Source organism: Thunnus albacares, chromosome 1 (genome assembly GCF_914725855.1).
Source record: "Thunnus albacares chromosome 1, fThuAlb1.1, whole genome shotgun sequence".
Classification (NCBI taxonomy): Eukaryota; Metazoa; Chordata; class Actinopteri; order Scombriformes; family Scombridae; genus Thunnus; species Thunnus albacares.
In genome coordinates, this window is record NC_058106.1 from 38,921,045 (window position 1) to 38,939,884 (window position 18,840).

Sequence of the window (18,840 nt, forward strand, 5' to 3'; positions counted from 1 at the left end):
TCAGGGAGGTGGACAGGCGTGGAACAAATCCAAGTTTATTCGCAAAACCAGAATTTGAATCCTGTTACAGACCTGAAATTTGCATTTGCATTTTTATTAACTGTAGTCACGATCTTTCCATAACCTCAAATGGGACATATTCTGCACATTTCCAGGTCTATATTTACAGTATATTCTGGGCTTCTACTGGAATATCATATACTGGTCCTTTATGCAGCCCCTCAGTTCAGCCTCTGTCTGAAACAGACTGTTTTAGCTCCCCTTGTCTTTAAAGCCCCCCTCTCGAGCCCACTCTGTTCTGATTGGTCAACTTCAGGGAGCTGTGTCTAGGCAGACTTCCACCAGCTCCAGAGGCAACTTTAACAAACCATGAAATAAACTATAGTCGTAGGATTTCACTACTTTTTCTCATACTTGAAAACTTCTCAAGTACATCCGAACATGTTTGAGCCGATCAGATCCAAAATATGAGAGTGAAGAATGTAAACAACAACAACAACAGGCAACAAAGCTACAGAACAGACGGCTGTTTATGGACATGTATGATGAGATCAGCTCGTCGGCAAGGTAGAAAAAAATGTCACAGTGAAGTGTTGAGAGCGAGTTGAGGCCCTGACTTTTAACTTGCAGGGAGCATTTCTACACATGTTCACCTCAAGTTGTAGAACTTTGATCATGTTTAACATCCAACATCATAACAGGATATAAATAACAGAAAATCACAAAAAGCGTGATAAGGCTTGTTTAAAGAGCCCTTTTGTTTTGAGACATTAAAATATTCTCCTTTGTTTGCTGTGAGCTAAAAATGGAGAGATAATGTCCAATCACTAATTATTATAAATATCTTCTGTTTCTTACATCTGCCAAATGCACCTTTATGAGCCATGGCACACACATGATGTAATTAATAAAATACAAGTCTTCCCTACCCAGACTGTCCCGTACAATCTCTCCCCCAATAAGACCAACTGGTAACATGTGACCAACGTTCCTATAATGCAGAGATCTCGACCTACGACTGTCTCATTCTGTGCTGCTTCAGGTTACTTGTATTACAGTTGGTGTATAGTGGGATGAAGTAGAACAACTGAAATGAATTGAAAACAAAGTCTATTGTTCTAATCACATCTTCCTAGACTGCAGCTTAACAATAGCTCTTCCAGAAACAAATTGTTAGTAATTAAGTGGGGGATGCAGTGAGACGTGTGCAGTTCAGTGGTAATTACAAAACTGCTAATTTAGAGTGTTGCTCCGTAAGCCCATTTAAATTACAGCACTGCAATTAAATTGGCAAAAGACTATAATTACTAACAGCACTCACAATATACAGCCTCACATTCTATCAAGTGTTCCTATTTATCTGTCAGAGCCAGTTTGTACTGCTTCTCATTATATGTAGATCTTGGAGATGGTGAAGAGTAAAACTAAGCACCAGACTTTCTCTGGCTTCATGTGTGACATGGATTTAATTTAGTTTTTTTTTTGTTTTGTTTTGGTGTAGAAATGGCTGAAAAAAATATCCAGGAAAGTTAAACAGGTTGAACAACAACAAGAGTTTCAGAATCCCTTCTATGAATTATACTGAAAGATCATCTCCAGACACATTTTAAGACACATATAAATACTCTCCTTAACAATAATAAGAATAATAATTTGACTACTTTATAGCAAATTTGTTTATCTGGTGATCTTAACTGGGATTGGCTTAAACCAGTTTGAAATCTTGTTGTGATCAATCTTACCCAGTTAATTAATTCACTCACTTGTTTAAATCTTAAATGCCCTGAGAAATCCACCTTAAATGATTCTGACTAATGTTCCTCATAGATTTCCAGCTGTTGGTGATTTTTGCAGTGACCTAAGTGACCGTTGTGTTGTTGCTGCTATCAGGAACGCTAAGGTCCCTAAATTGAAACCACACGTTATTTGTTAAAGGAATCATAAACATTTTAATGAACAGGGGTTTTATCATTATTTGTTTCATTTTTATTGGAGTAGAATAGAGCTGATGTGGAGACAACCTGGACTTTCCTTAATGATGAAAATCATAAATACACATGCCCCATTCAGGAGATACAGAGTAAAGGGACGTGATAATCCCTGGTTTTCCTCTGAGCTGGCAGATACTATTTGTGAGCGTTACTTGGCTTGAACTCAGGCAAGGACAACAGTTTCTACCACTGATCGGCTTGTTTTTAGACAACTAAGAAACAAATGCTCGTCTTTTATCAAGAAAGCCAAATCAGGATATTATTAGTCATTATTTCACCACTGAAAATATAAATGAGCTTTTGGAAAACCATAAAATCTCTTTCCATGAGCAAAAACTCTCAAGCTGTACCAACCTTTGTTATGAAGGATTCTGTTGCTGTTCATGACAAAATGAAGACATTGAATCATCTTAACAATCATTTTATATCTTCTGACTCTCTGTTGTTGAGGTTTGATTTCTCTTTTGAAAGGTGAGTTTCTTATGCTTGTTTTTTTTTTTAATTTTTATTTTTTAGCTCTCTTTAATTTTGTCTCCTTTTGTGTTTTCTGTCTGTAACTATATGTTTTTGTTTATGCTGCTGCCTGTCTTGGCCAGGTGTTCCTTGAAAAAGAGATTCTTAATAGGACTCTCCTGGTTAAATAAAGGTTAAATAAAAAAAAAAAAAGCATCTGATACAGTTTTTCTACAAAAAAAGCAAATCACCATGTTGAGACTATGTTCTCTTTCTCTTTGAAAAATCTAGAACCTAAAAATATGTAAATGTTTTTTTATCTCAAATGTTTAACTGCTGTTTAAGCAGGTTAAGTAAGTTTCCACATGACAGCTGTGCAAGTTGCATACTGGACCATAGGCTTCAAAACTAGTTGTAATTTCACAATATTATGCTCAAACTTTATGAGTAGGCTTTATAGCTGACTAAACTATAAAGGTTATACATGAAAAAATATGTTGCCAACATAAACAACTAGCTTAAATCTCATATTTAACAATAAGCCATTTGTGACGGGCTGTAAGTAAACATTAGCAAGCCACTTGTGTGCTTAAAAGATAAATGTATAAACACTTTCAAATAGTATATAGTTTGACTCTTTAGGCTATCCAGTCAGCTCTATCTACTTTATATCATTTCTTTTATAATGTCTATAATAGTGCTGCATTTTGCAGTATTGCACATGTAGTCATCCTTGCAAACATGGAATCTGTTCTCTTCCACTGTCCAACTTCCTGTTTAATTTTCCTCTTTTATTTACTGCTGTCTACAGTTTGCACACTTGTCAGTTTGTCAGGTACATCCTGCTAAAAACAGATGCAGCCCTGCAATAAATCTAACCTTCATGGAGGTTATAGTGTTGAGTTTTTGGTCAAACTTCGGAGTAACTTTCAGAGTAGAGTTTAAAGAAAGAAAGTTTGCTGTCTTCATTTATGACAGATAAAATTAAAAACAACAACAACAAAACAACAAAACAACAGTACCACAAACAGCAGCCTCTAAAACCATAAATCTGAACCATCTTCTCTCTAAATAGTTTTAGCTAAACCTCAACATTCATCTTCACCTTCATGAAGGTGCAATTAAATTTCAGCAAGATGAACGTAATAAACATGCAACATGTGGTTCTGTAGACATAACAATAAATGCTGCAATTCTGAACATCATTTATGCTAAATGAACAGGAGTCCTGAGGGAAACAGCACCAGCTGATAATATGAATTCCACACATCTAACATAAATAATGTTTAACATACTGCTTTTCATTTGAAATCAAAAGCAAACCAAAGTGTGTCTATTATGCTATTTGTTCTTTTATGTTCACTGAAAAGGTCATTTTTTTTTAAAGATTTTTCTTTATTTCGAACATGTTAAAATAACAAAATAAAACATATAGGCAGCAAAACAACATAAATAAATTTTTAAAAAAAATCTTAATACTTTATCAATCAAAGCATATATTCAAACACAGCTAATATATATATATATATATATATATATATATTTTTACTAACTAACACTAATGGGTTTCTGCTGAATTGAACAAAGTTAACAGTTAAAACTGAGAGGTGGAAACTTTGATGTAAAGTTCATTTCATTGCTGCACATTTTGCATGTCAGACGCTGCCATCCAGTGGTTCCACTGCAGAACAACATTCATGTTGAGCACAGTGACATCTGCTGCTGGGGAGCAGGAAGGCCGTCATCTCTCCTCACTTCTTTCAGTTTGCAGAGTTGTTCATCATCAGCACCAACACATATACTCTCTCTCTCTCTCTCCAGCTCTCTCTCTCTTTCTCATGAGATCGACTGTTGTCTCTTAAAAGATTTTCCCACCTTACATTCACACACTCACAACACAGCTGTTTTTTCTACTTTTTTAAAATCAAACACCATTTAAAAAAAAAAAATCTTGACCCGCCCTGGAGCCACAGATATTTTTCCTAAGCTGGTATTGTGCTGGTCATGCTGGTGACCAGCCAGCAGTTATGTTTTTGACTGGTGTATGCTGGTATTTATTCAGGGACCAGCATTGCCTGGAGAGGATGATCATGGTGAATTTCATCCAAGATAAACAATTAACTACAATGAAACTAACTATATTAAATTGAACTAAATCCATTAAAGAATAAGTAATTTGAGTATGACCATTCATATATTTTATTTAGTTAAACAATAACTACAGTTACTCTACGACAATATGAAACAATATCAATAAAAACTGTAACAACAAGCCACTAATGATAATAATAATTTAGTTTATAGTAACCATAGCAGTGTAGCAGTGTTTAACACTTAAAATTCATATTCCCACACACAGAATGTCTTTTTCCCCCTTTCTTAACAATGCCCTGTACTTTTTACGTTATATTTCTCCCCACGCTCTTCTCCCTCTTCTCAATTTCGCCCCTGTCGACATTCTGCCCCTGCAGCCACCAATGGAAGCAGCCTGGAAGAAAAAACACACAAGACCAGATCATATTGTTAGTAGGGGTGCACGATTCAGGAAATCTCACGATTCGATTCAATTCGATTTCTTGGGGTCAATCGATTCGCGATTCAAAATCAATTCTCAATTCAATACATTCAAAGATTTGATTCTAGATTGATGTTTTGAGTTACTCTTTCTATTTGACTGCAGCATACACTTTTATAGGTCTCAAATAAAAAAGATCCCATGAATCAAATGTAAACATTTGCTACTCAATGTCAACCTGAGTAAGATTTATGTTCCTTTAGTCCACTTAGTCAACAGGAAACCAAAGCGGCCCTGAGGTCAAATGAATACTTAATACAAAGATAAACTGCTAAGTGTAAAACCTCAAATAACTCAAATTCCTCCTTCAGTTCACAAAATCAAACAAACAATAGCTGCCTGCTACATTTAGCTGCAAAGTGCAAACAAGAAAATTGATCACTATTAGCGAGTGATTATTATAGGCTAACCGATTTTGTTTCTTTTCCTTAATTTATCATGCAGATTACAATCTAATTGATATTTGTATATTTAATACATGAATATAAAGTAATGAAACAGGCAGCTTCGCTATTTACTGAATTTTATTGACTATTTCAAAATACAGAACAGCTGTTTAAACTCTTGTTTCGCTGCTGCATCTTGTTGGCTTGTTTTTGGCTGTTTGTCATAAGCTTCAAGGAGACTACGTTTTTCATTGAGAGAAAATTAATTTCTCAATCCCGTCCTCAGATAACCAGCTGGCAGCAGACCTGATGATTCGTGGGATTTCTGAATCGATTCTGAATCGGCAGAGATCGAATCGCGATTCTTATGTGAATCGATTTTTTTGCGCACCGCTAATTGTTAGATCAGGTCGATTACGTAGAATAGGGTCGGGTGATGTCTACAGAATTGGCATATGGCGATGTCCACAGTGAAACATCTCAATTGACAATGATATTGGTTCAAGAAAGAGAGCTAACTTAAACTCTGGGTCAGTTACCATAACGTAACGGTAACGCTGACTCTGCGAAGCGAGCACTGGCAGGTTTTCTTCAACAAACCCTGAGTTTCTCTCTGTTTCCTCTTACAGAATGTCATTCAGTCCATATCAAAGCTCATCCATCAGCAGATGTTTACTGTAATGTCAGAATCTAAATCCTGGTTGGATAATAGTTTGTTACTCAGGACTTTCTAAAGTTACCACTTTCATCCACATCAATAATTTCTCTGAACAGCGTTTTTTTCTCACACATTCAAATATTACACAGAGTGAATTCAGCCTCAGCTCAGAATAAAACCTCTGCATGTCCTGTTATAACACTGTGACTCTGTGCACACATAAGACAGCTGTCAGTTTGTTAGAGCAGCTCTTGTACTGAAATGTTTACTGCACATAATGTGTAATCTCAATTTAAATAAAAATAAAAAGATGATGATTGGATGTGATTGGTCCACTTATGGAACATAATTCCTATAATATGCAAAATGATAATCCAAATTTTTCATCAGTAAACATACCTCTCAGTGACTTCAATTCTGTCAGGGTCAGGGGGTGTTTGGCTTCCTCCTTGGTGGTTGGGCTCCTTGTTTTCAGGGTAGCTGTCCCCAAATGGCCACAGCTAACTCCTTGACAAAGAGGCCACACACGACACCCTATGTGGGCCTGAGAGAGATGAAACATGTCAGGTTCAAGATAGGACACTGATAATTGTTGAGCATCTTCCAGTATTGTTCTTTTAACCCTTCTTGTCCCTTCAGTATAAAGTGATCACAGACTAGCCAGGCTGATACACATGAAATGATCCAAACCAAGTTATCCAATTAACTATTAAAATACTTTTGCTTCTGTACAAAGACATTACTTTCCAAAACAAACATATACATTTTTAATTCAATGAAATAAGCTAGTGGTATTTGACAGTGGTGCCAACCTGTGGAGGTGGTGCTGCGAGGTGCTGCGAGTCAGGTTGTAGCCCAGGATGGTCAGATACGCACTGAGGTCAGTCCACTGGACCAGCTCCCCTAGAGGACCCCCCTCTCTCTACCATGGCTTCAAAACACTGGCCAGCACTCCCAGTCAGGGCACCAGTTTAAAGCAGCACCTAGAGGTTGGAGATTTTAAAAGTTCAAAATCCATCTTTTTATGATGTAGCCAGTTAAACACAGCAGGTCTACAGAGGAGTGGATTGCCATTCCTGAACTGTCTTTGCTCTCTTAAATTCAAGATTCATTCATAAAAATGTGTTTTTGTGAATACGTCATTTTAGCCAGTGCCCTGAAAATCCAGAAAATAAACTAAATGCTGCTTGGCAGAGTTTACCTGCTGGTTATGAATCTTATTGCAGGACTGCTGTTGTTGCTGATGACCTCATACAGTGGGCTCAGAGTTGTACATATCTCAGCCTGTGTACAATCATAGTATGAAACACAGCGTAAGTATGTAAACCTGATAGAAATAATTTTGCTAGAGATATGATCATATATCAATCATCATAAAAAGTAACATTTCACAATTGTTAATTTAATTATTCTGCCTCCATACAACAATAATACACAATACAAACTAATATGGCTGCCACGGCCCGTAGCAGCCATATTAGATACATGGGTGGCGCTCTCAAGCACATTTTGGCACTTTGGGGGATAATTAGGGACCGAGCCCAAAAGGCCTAAGGGCGAGAACCCTATTGTTTTTCGTGTGTTTGTTTGTTTCTTTCTTTCTTTATTATTACGGGACATCACACCTAAATTTGACCCCCTAGACATGCTCAAAAACTCACTAAATTTAGCATGCACATCAGGTCTGGTGAAAAATTTGATAAAATGTAAAAATTAACCCCATAAGTGTCAAAATGTGCTCTCTAGCGCCACCTATGTAACTAAAATGGCCGCCACGGCCTGTAGGAATGTCGTAGAGAGATCAAACCAAAACTCAATTATTTGTCTCATCAAGACCTACAAATCATACACTGACACCCCTGACCTAAATCCAACAGGATTCAAAATAAGACTTTGCTCCAATTTTGGACCCCGAACAAACGCTATCTCCTCCGAGGGTGTTAATGGTATCGGCTTCAATCTTTAATACATGACTTATGACACTGTGCTGAAAAAAAGTTGTTAAAAACTTTGTAATAACTCGAACGGTTTGGATTTAATAAGCCCTGAAAGTTGCAGTGCCACATCACACCTTACAATGTAAAACAATGGGAGGTATGAACTTTGTGTCAAACAGAGGCTTCTGACGTCTAAACTATAAGTCTGACCACTTTCAAACCTGTATCAATGGATTTGCCACGAAACTTCCTACTAAAATATGATTTTTAATATTAGATTTGGCCAAAGTCATGGGATTTATGAGGAGATTTCACAAGAAGCGTACTCTAAAATCCTCCTCTCCAACTGCTCCTGGTGATGTCACTCCCTCAGTGCTGTGAAACATTCCGCAATACACACTCATTATAAAATCACAGGAGGAGCAAGAAAAGACTTTAAAACTCACACTCTAATATCTCAAAAACAATAAAAGATAGAAAACACATGTAAATTCAAGATTTGTAGGTCAAAGTCTCGTGACTCATTTAAAGTTCAAATGAAGTTTGTATCTGAAACTATGTGGAAGCAGTAAATGTTCAAAAAGGTGTGGGTTCGCTCACACTCTCCATTCAAATATATGAGTATTTTTCTGTGTCCAGCTGCAGTTACTTATTGTCTCTACACACCTGACAGTACACATGTCAATCAAACTTTAAAAATAAAAGCACACCACACTTGTAAGAAATATCCCTCATTTTTAAAAAGCAAAATGATCCGATCCCAACGGGGGGCGAGTGCGAGATCCCGACCAACGCTGCTTGCAATTTTTACATTTTATCAAATTTAATCAAATTTTTCACTGGACCCCTTTAGGGCTCAGGCCCTAATAACAATAGATACATGACTAGCAACAGCAGGAACAGTAGGAGAAGGACATCCCCATGTCAGTGCGGTCCATGGGGTTTCCTGTGGATGAGAAAGCACAAAGAACTCCGGGGAAGAAGTCAAGTTAGTAACATGCATTAATGGTAAATGAATACATACAGATTGAGAGGGGAGAGGAGCTCAGTACATCAATGGAAGTCCCCCGGCAGTCTAGGCCTATAGCAGCATACCTAAGGGCTGATCCAAGACGAGCTTGGTTCGCCCTAACTATAAGCTTTATCAAAAAGGAAAGTTTAATGGTGTCTGCCCCCCCGGACTGAATCTGGAAGATGGTTCCACAAGAGAGGAGCCTGATAGTTGAAGGCTCTGCCTCCCATTCTACTTTTGGAGACTGTAGGAACCACCAGTAAGCTGCATTCTGGGAGCGCAGTTTTCTAGTGGGGTAATAGGGTACTATGAGCTCTCAATAATTACAGAGATCAGTGGCATTGAACCAACAGCAAGCATGCCAAAAGTAGTTACAAAAAATGACCAGCAGGTGTCGCACTGAGTGAACCTCCTCATCAATAGGTTTGTATAGTCAATGTCTCAAAAAATAAATAGAAATGTGGATATGTTGACAGCTAGACAAAAAACAGGCATCTTTTAAATAGGCATTTATGCAGTGACTAATCTACACAGACAGTGGACATCATATGAAGCAGTAAATCAGTTTGGGACATCTCATCCAGGTAGCATCAGTTAGAATCAAGCTCTCACTAGACAGTAGCCTCCATCAGCTGTGATCATGTGGAGCCACTTGATAACTGGCAGAACACACTCAATGTAATTCTGCAGACTGGTTAGAGACTCATCCTACCTGATAGGAAGGGACTGCTTTACAGCTATTATGGAGATAGGACGAATAATTTCCACCCACTAATAACTTTGTCGATATACATTTGAATATTGAATTGAGATAGACTTGAAAAAGTCCAAACCTATCCTTGAATCTACTTAAATTTTGAGAATGCTACAGGAGGCGTTCAAGTTCGTTTCCCATACAATATGTTATTTCAACACTGTACTGACAGATATTAACATTTCTGTGAGTGTACTGAGAAGTTACACTGCTGGTCTTGAAGAACTCAGAGACGCCTCGCAGTGATACACCGGAAGACTACGAAGGGCCAGAGTGCATCTCATTTTCATGAACATTTTGTTCCTAGACTGAAAATGAAAAAGTAATAATTATTACACAAATAACATCACACAAACATCGAGAACAAAACAGTGTAACAGTTTGACTAATGTAATTTCTAAAAAATAATATAATTATGATGGTTCTATTTTTTTTTTAAACATTTTTTTTTAAACAACCATCGTTGCTCAAGCCAATGTTTGAGAATTATATATATAAAAATGTTTGCGGTCATGTTTCCAGACTTTACAAACTTGCCAGGGTTATAAAATACTGACTTGCAGTATTATAAAGTGCTATGCAGTGTTTTGGCATCTGAATAGTCTCCAAACGCATGGATCTATCCCTCAAACTGGACTTCTAGTATCATATTTCATCATCTCACTGCTACCTGAAGCAACATGCCAACACTAATACAGACCATTTTTGGTCTGAACAGGGTTCAGACAGATATTCAGTCTGGTAATAGCTCAGTACACAAAAAGCACTGAGTCTACATATTCTTGAATAATTCAATACAGATATACAAATATACTGCTCCTGATGCAGAGAAAAGCAAATTTAAAACATACTTCTGATTGCTGTACAAAGGGCAATGTCACTCAGTCAGTTTGATCCTGCGGGAACAGATTTATCAAAAAATGTGAAATAATTTGTGTTACAGTCATAATTGCTAATTATTCAGTTAACAAGGACTTCACAATGAAATGCTTAAGTGACTTTTTAAATACAAAATGTAAATATTTATCTGACTTACCAATACAATAGCTGCTTTCTGGTGAGTGAGTGATTTAGTCCTAGATGTGCACAAAACACATGAATATGAACTTTTGATTAGTTTACAAAATAACAGTCAAGTAAAAACTTCAAATGTAATATGGGCAGGGTTTGAAGTGGAGCTACAATGTTAAATTGATAAAGCTGATCAATAGAAAATTAATCAGCAATAATATCTTCCTGTTCTGTTCCTGCTTCTCAAATATGCAGATTTGCTGCTTTTCTTTATGTTACATCACTGTGAATTGAAGATCTCGGGGTTTGGGACTGTTGGTCGGACGAAACAAGACATTTGAAGTAGTTCCCTTGGGCTTCTGCATATAATAATATTATATAACTGATGAGTCAAGAAATAATCGTTGGAATAATTCAAGCAATACCAACAGTATTTTAGCATACATCATACCGAGATTTCTTTGAAGCCCAAGGAACCTCAGCACGCATTTTTCACTTGAGCCTATGAGGAAAGATAAATGACAATAAATATATAAATGACAACTTAAAATATATGAAGGACTTAGCATACAAACATACAGCATGTTCAATAGTAACACAGTTCAGTATTCACGCTATTTACATCAGTAATGCACATTACTGTTAATTTACACTGCTTTTAGTAGAATGTTCACAAGTGGAATATTTACAGATTTTTATTGTAAACTGCACAATGGATGACATACTACTCAACACACTATTGTGTGACTGACTACTAACAGTGAGGACTGCAGTGAGTTTCAATTAACAACAACTACTGAATACCCTTGAAAGTCAAATCACTTGCATGTAAGTCTACAGACAGCCGAAGAAACAACAACAACAACAACAACAACAACCCGCAGGGTCCCCGTCCGTGGCCCCTTCGAGGCTTACGCTTTAATTGTATGTGAAAATGACACAAAAACAATCATTACTTCATATAAACATTATTTGAAAGTAATTACAACCAACTGTCTACAGACTTTTCCAATTAATGTATGAGATTTATCGTATATAACTGGTTGTCTGGTGGTCTCGGAGCCTGCTGGTCCGGGCTTTGAGGCTGCGGTACCGTCTACCAGATGGCTACAGTTGTAATACACTTGGAAAATAATAGAACACCTCAAAATATGTATGTTTTAATGTAATGTTATTATATCAATGTGTCACAAATTTATTGATAAAAAAAGTATTTTAATCATGATAATTATTTGAACTTTGCATCCCCCAGCTTCTTCCTGAGTTGTTTTGCATCTCTGGCATGGTTTTCCCAGGCACAGCCTTCACATACGGCCTGCACATGTAATGTTAAATATATTTTCTATATTTCTATATGAATAAATAATGATTATTGTTATTATTGTTACACTGTTAACTGTCAAAAACAGCTATTGCCACCTTTAATATACACTCCTTGGCAACTTTTATTTGGTCCATCTATACAACTTAATGCAATCCAATGCAACAGATCTGCCATAAATTCTACATTTAGGAAGATTATACTGTTCAGTTGTAGGTGAGACTGTCAGAAGTGATAATTCAACTCTCTATGTTTATTACTGAGGTCATAGTGGTGATGTTGAACTGGACAGCATTATACTGAAATGTGTATCTAATATTCTTCTTCCTCTGTGGAGTAAAACATTAGAAGCGCCTCCAAATATAAAGCAGTCCACTACAACCTCAATAATAAATATATTAACAATATAATTTTAATTAACAATCTCTGAGAGTGTCAATCACAACTGAACATTATCTTTGTAAAGGTTGAATTTATTGCAGAGCTGTTTGTATTGCATTGAATTTTATAGGTGTATCTAGTAAAGTGGCCTCTGAGTGTATATGAACCTAATTAAAACAAAGCCATATTTCAAACAACATATAAGAAACTCATCCTATAGCCTGTAGACTGAGTGAATTACCATTTTATTTAACTTCAGTCAAAGAATTCAGTTTGTGTTCAAATGAAAAAAATAAAAAAATGCCACCAAGGCACATTAGAATGTGTAAAATTAGCATCTGTCAAATTTATGTCAAACATAACAAAATGATTCACTTTTGAACTAATATTCCAGCTGTGGTGTGTGTGCTGATGTAAATGTGTTACAATTTATTTCCTAGATGGAGCACTGTACTACTTGAAGGTCCTGGTAAGGTCATCAAAACCAAAGTGGTCAGAGGCACAGAGGAGGCTGACGCCATTTTTAGGGATTTTCATGACAGCTTCACAGGTGCTCACACTGGATAAAAAAAGACCAGAGATGTTATTTCAGAAAGGTTTTTCAGGCCTGGAATGGCTGCTGACGTAGAGAACACTGCAACTGAAGAAAAAATAAGGACTTTGCTGTTTATTGAGTTTCAGCACATAAAGATGTATACCTTACTAGCATGTATATTAAATTACAGTAATTAAACCTGTTCTACATGGTCGACTCCAATGTGAAGTGACAGAAAAATACATATATGTTTTTTAAACAGGTGTCAGAATGTGCAGTGTACCAGTCAGCTGGTCATATTATTAAAGGTGGAGTATACCCCCATAAAGGTAACTGCTGTTGACACATTCTCACAATCAATGTCCGTTGCTTTATCACAAAACATATTTACCTTACAGATATAAATACATAAAATCTTTACATACTTCTCAGCAGAGCCCGTGGAAAGGAAGAAAGCTTAATTTTCTTTAAACATGCTCAGACACATTATATCCAGAATAAAATGTCTATTTTCATGTTGTACTGCTTTTTTCAGGTTACACATCCATTTGAGCTACTCAGCATGGATCTGATGGGTAAACTGAATCACTCCATCTGTGTCATGGTGGATGACCTGACAAAATGGCCACAAGTCTATAAGCCTATTTGAGCTCTCAGCAAGCTGGTGGCAAAAAAACCTGAAAACTGGGACGAGTACGAGTACCAAAAAAAATTACAACTCAGTTCTTCCCATTCTTTTTAATGTTTGAGTGAAAGGCTCGTTACCCAACAGAGGTGCCGGAACACTTCATGGTTGGTAAACACATGTCTCAATATAAGTTTAGGTCTATCAATTCAGTGTTGAAAACATGGACTGAATGCTGCCGTCTTCACAGGTAGACGGCAGCGTTGAGGTTGTTGTGGTTGAGGAAGCTGTGTCAGAGGACATAAAGCGCCTTGATCAAATCAAGGATATTGTTCATGGAAATGTCGCCAATCAGCAGAAGAGCACAATGAAGCGAATGAAGTAGGGTGCTCCTAAGCCTGCCTTAAAAATAGACAAATTATAAGAAGCCAACATAGAAAAGGTTGCAAACTGGAGGCAAACTTCCTCGGTCCTTGCACTGTGACGGCACTACAGGGGAAAAGTGCTGATCTGCTGGCAGAAGATGGTACTGTTTTTAACAAAGTTAATGTGGATCACTTAAAAACTGCAAAGGTGGAGCTGCCCCAAATCCCTCATAAAATCAAAAAATCAGTGGGCACAGCAGCCTCAGTCTCACTAGCAGTGCCAGACCCACCAGCACTGCCAGCCTCCACGGCAGCCGCAGCATCTACAGGCCCTGTCTCAGCAGCCACCTCACCAGCTCCAATACATGCACACACTTCAGCTGAAAAATGTAGGTAGTATGATTTTTTTTTTAATTTGACTGGATTTTAATGACTTTGCATTTTGCAAATATGCATTTTTCAAGTAACAGGGATTTAGTGTTTTTTGTGACTACTTTCAGACTGATTCAATGGCACACAAAGTTATTGTGGGAATTGTGAATGAGAACCATCATTGAATGTTGGTGGTGAGAACAAGCTCTGTATCTATAATGATGTAAACACTCTACATAATTAGATATTTACCAGATAAATTTGGCAGTGCATACATGCTCTAGTTGTTATCATAAAGGTCAACACAATACCCTACAATGTAGAATTGCATTAATATCACTAATACCATGGGTTCATGCCTAATGTATGTTGTGTTTCCATTTGAATAATAGAGTTTATGTACCCACATGAGAAAATAACCTTTGTCTTGGATCCACTTGGGGAAACTAAAGGAAAGATTAAGATGAGCCTGGACTCTACAAGGTAAATTAGACTCTAAACTGTATTTGTACTTGTGTCCTATGAACCTATGAGTTGTTAAATAATGATGTGCAACAGTTTTCACACATGTACTATTTACATACTTTAGACCATTCATGAGGAAAAAAATGCCTCAATGTTTCATGTGGACAGGCAGCACTTTCCCTCATAGATGTCAGCAAGATGGCACAGGCTGTCCTTACAAGTGAGTGAAATGCAGTTACATGAACATTACTGTCAAACTCAAATTCAGTAGCAATTGGAGTGAAGATCTTCACCTGCTTTTATACATCCTGATGTCAGTTTTATTAAATATATAATACTTTAAATCTGTTTGATTTGTGTGTAATCAATTGAGGAAAAAAATCCTAGACCATGCAATCCTCCTGCCTTTCTACTAATCAAAGTTCTCCTCAGTTTGCAGAGAAATTTTTACAGGGGATGCAATAAATCTTGACACTTCAGTGGACAGTTGAGACTGGACACTTCCCTCCTCAGAGAATCTGTTGTTTCCTTTTTGCTCAACACTGTCAATCATTTCATGTTGTTGGTTTCATGCATGTTATCTCATAAATATGCAACTATAAACCAGTGAATTAATACTGTGCAAAGCAAATTGTATTAATCTGACCATATTTGTTGAATAATGTTTGTTTTAACAGATGATCTAAGCAGCCTGTGCTTTTATTGTGGGATGGAGGACCAGGATGAAGCACAATAGGTAATTTCCTCACATTGCAAAATGTAAAAAATTAAAAGGAATATTTTTTTCTGACTTATCAATGTTAGGGTTGTAGTGGTAATTACAACAATCTTCTACATCATCCACATCTACTAATAAAGGCATCATTCATGTTGTGCTTGTTTTGTGTAGTAAGATTACTTACTTTCCATTGTACAACATGTGCTGTAGAAAATTCAACTTTTAGTTAGAAAGCAATATTCATATTGAGAACTTCCAAAAATGAAGGAATAGTAAAGATATTAGTTGTCAATTCATTTAGAGATATTCTATATTTAGGGATACCATATAATGCAAAACTTACGTACCACTACACGTCCCTGTTTTCCCAGATTTGCTGTGATGTCTGTCAGAGGTGGTGGTATCATGAATGTGTATAGAGGCCTCCAGTGGATGAGGAGTACTTGTGTCCTGTATGTAAGTAACGGTGTCCCTTGTTATTACTTCTGTCAAGGAGACTATGTTTTCACCTGCATCTGTTTGTTGGTTTGTTTGTCAGCTGGATCTAGAAAAACGGCTTCATCATGGATTTTTTTTCACTTTTTCTAACATTGTGAGATACGGCCTTGGTGAAGGTGTACGTTCTGTCGAGTGCACTTCTAGTTTTGACAGTATTCAATTTATTATTTACTCATTATTTATTTTTTTATATTATTGTTAGAATATTTATTTCATTATTGATATATTTGTTTTATTAATGTTTTTCTAGAAAGACACCATTTTAAAAAGGTGCTGTTTCTTGTGATGGTGTTCAGTGTTTTCAAAGTGGGGGTTTAATTACAATAAATTCTGTAAATTCTCCCAATGAGTGAGTTTGTGTACGCATTTCTCAAAAGAAGAGTTGGGGTGAATATGTTTAACCACTAGGCATAAAGGTTTCCATCAAATTACACTAACCTAGTGGCAGATAGTCAGAATTGTGTCTCTGTTGGTCTCAGCATCAAATACTTTTGAATGTATAGTTATAGGACTGATGCTGATAAGTTTCATGGATGTGACACTTTCCCGGTGGTTGATATATATATATATTATATATTTGTGGACATTTCAACATATATCTGTTAAATCCTAATAAGCACTAAATGACTGATGAGTTCATTGATGTAATGTTTAGTATATGTTTATATTCAATGATCAGTAGAAGCAGAATAACATCACACTGTGCCACTCTAATAGATAATATATTTACAAATATTATTTAATGACATCAGTGATCATTTGCCATTTTTTGTGATCTATGACTGCAGGATAAGGATGCAGGTAAATTAAAATACAGATGAGTTTGGAGGAATCCATCTGTGTATTTAGACATGAATCATTAGCACAACAGTGAGAAGTTGCCTATATGATGAAGAAGATATTGACAAAGCCTATGAAACATTTCTAAAAATATTTAGATCATTAAAGACAAAAACTGTCCAATAAAATATCAGAAAGCAAAATTATACAGATAGGCTGTGGATCACAAAGGGGATCACATGTGGTTATGATTGGTCAATTTTACTGTGATTTGACATTATTCCTCTGTAAAATTATAGCTGGACCACCCTTCACAGAGCTGGAAGCAGCATTTTCCTCCCAGCAACTGTGGAGGCGCAAAATTCTGATGATTTAACCCTTCACATTCCAACACAGTCCAACAAGTCCCGTCACTATAATGCGGTAAAACATGTATTTTATAAATAAATATTTTATAAATAAATACAAACTGAAACCATTTAAAGTTGTATGTCCCTCCCCTAAGCGGAAATAAAAAATACATAAGTCCCTCCCCAGTGCTTAAAATAACCTAATATTTGATGTGTCTCCTCAGTTTTGCACCACACCCCTCCCTCTGATGAATAACGAACACTCGCTTATGTTCAAGCCAAAAGTGAAAGTGTCTTCGCCAGGAGAGAAAAAGGGCTGTAATGGCGGACCGCCTCGGCATATGAGGTGCAGCGCTTTATCCAAAGGACAGATAGACGCCTTATCAACTGATTACTGCATAACTGAAACTATCTCTTGGATAGAAGAATGTATTTTTAGGGGGGAGTCTCTTCTGCAAAGGTGGGTTATACTTTTATTTTGTCAGTGATTTTTCTGTTATGTGCCTGATGGGAGAAAAACAAGTCGAACAACGCAGAGCTATTTGTACAACAGATTATGAATTATAATTAATGTGATACTCAGGGCTCCACTGTAAACTTATGTGTTCAAACTTGGCTCGTTGTGACAACCTCAGTCTCAGCACAGAGGAAACGTTTTACTTTGAGCTGATTTCAGTATTTTTATTGACAAACCTGATTATTTTACTTTGGTTGACTATAATCGACCCAGATTCTTTCTCAGATGATCAGATGTTGGTTTGTTTACCTGCTTTTATTCACATAGGGTCAGGCTGCTGTCGAATAGGCTTTTTGTTTTGCTCAAGAAGATTCCTAACTGAGTGAAATGACCCGGAAGTATCAAAGTGGCAGCCGTAATAAGAGTTGGTCGAATTCTCTAAATGCGAAGGAAAGGTGCTTTCTGCTACCTCAGACTGAAGGTAATGCTAGCTTACTAGGAACACTGAGTGGTGCAGAATTGTGCTAACATTAGCTAACTAACACGGCAGGTATCGTTATCAAGTAATATTAAACTTAGTGAAATATTGCGACAATAGTCTGACTCAGTGCGAGTTCCGGAGCCGGGGAGCAGCTGTCAATCACAGCCGTCAATCAACACCCTCATGGCAGACATCAAAACTGATATTCATCTTTATATCTTATTAACAGAGCATAATGACCACCTGCACACTTATGAGAGGGTCCGAATTTACATATTGAGACCATAATGACTCGTTGAAAAAAATGTATTGACTTATGTTTCAGAGAGAGAAGTTTGAGAGAAGTTGACGCTTTTTGAATGGGAGTCTATTGGAGGAATTTTTAGAGCCAGCATCCAGTGACCATCAGTGGTATTGCACTTTAAGGGACTTCTGCACTGACTCAATTACAAGCTGTTTCCAGTTGGTCACACAATAGTAAATACAAAGTTGTCATAACATGCTTCATCCATGGCCTGATGGAGGGTAGTCTGCCCATATGGATGCTGGTCATATACATAACAGCTTCATGTTGAATATAACTCCTCTATTGGTTGTAAAAGGTCAAATAAGGTCTGGATTAGAAGCAAACCAGTCTTGTATAGCCAGAGCAATGAAAAGACGAGAAAATCATTGTACGAGCAACTGATTGTACAACCAAATTACTGTTGCAGTG

The 18,840-nt window shown here is 36.8% G+C and overlaps 2 protein-coding genes across 2 annotated transcripts in view; one reads left to right on the top strand and one right to left on the bottom strand.

Annotated features, from left to right (window-relative positions):
• The window catches only part of LOC122986896 (NLR family CARD domain-containing protein 3-like), a 1,497,050-nt gene that overhangs the window by 250,640 nt on the left and 1,227,570 nt on the right, over positions 1-18,840 (bottom strand). The gene's annotated exons all lie outside the window — the stretch shown is intronic.
• Positions 17,404-18,840, top strand: part of LOC122986633 (interferon-induced very large GTPase 1-like) — a 79,350-nt gene continuing 77,913 nt past the window's right edge. The window contains 1 exon segment of the mRNA XM_044357937.1: positions 17,404-17,647. The gene's annotated coding sequence lies outside the window, so the exon portion shown is untranslated.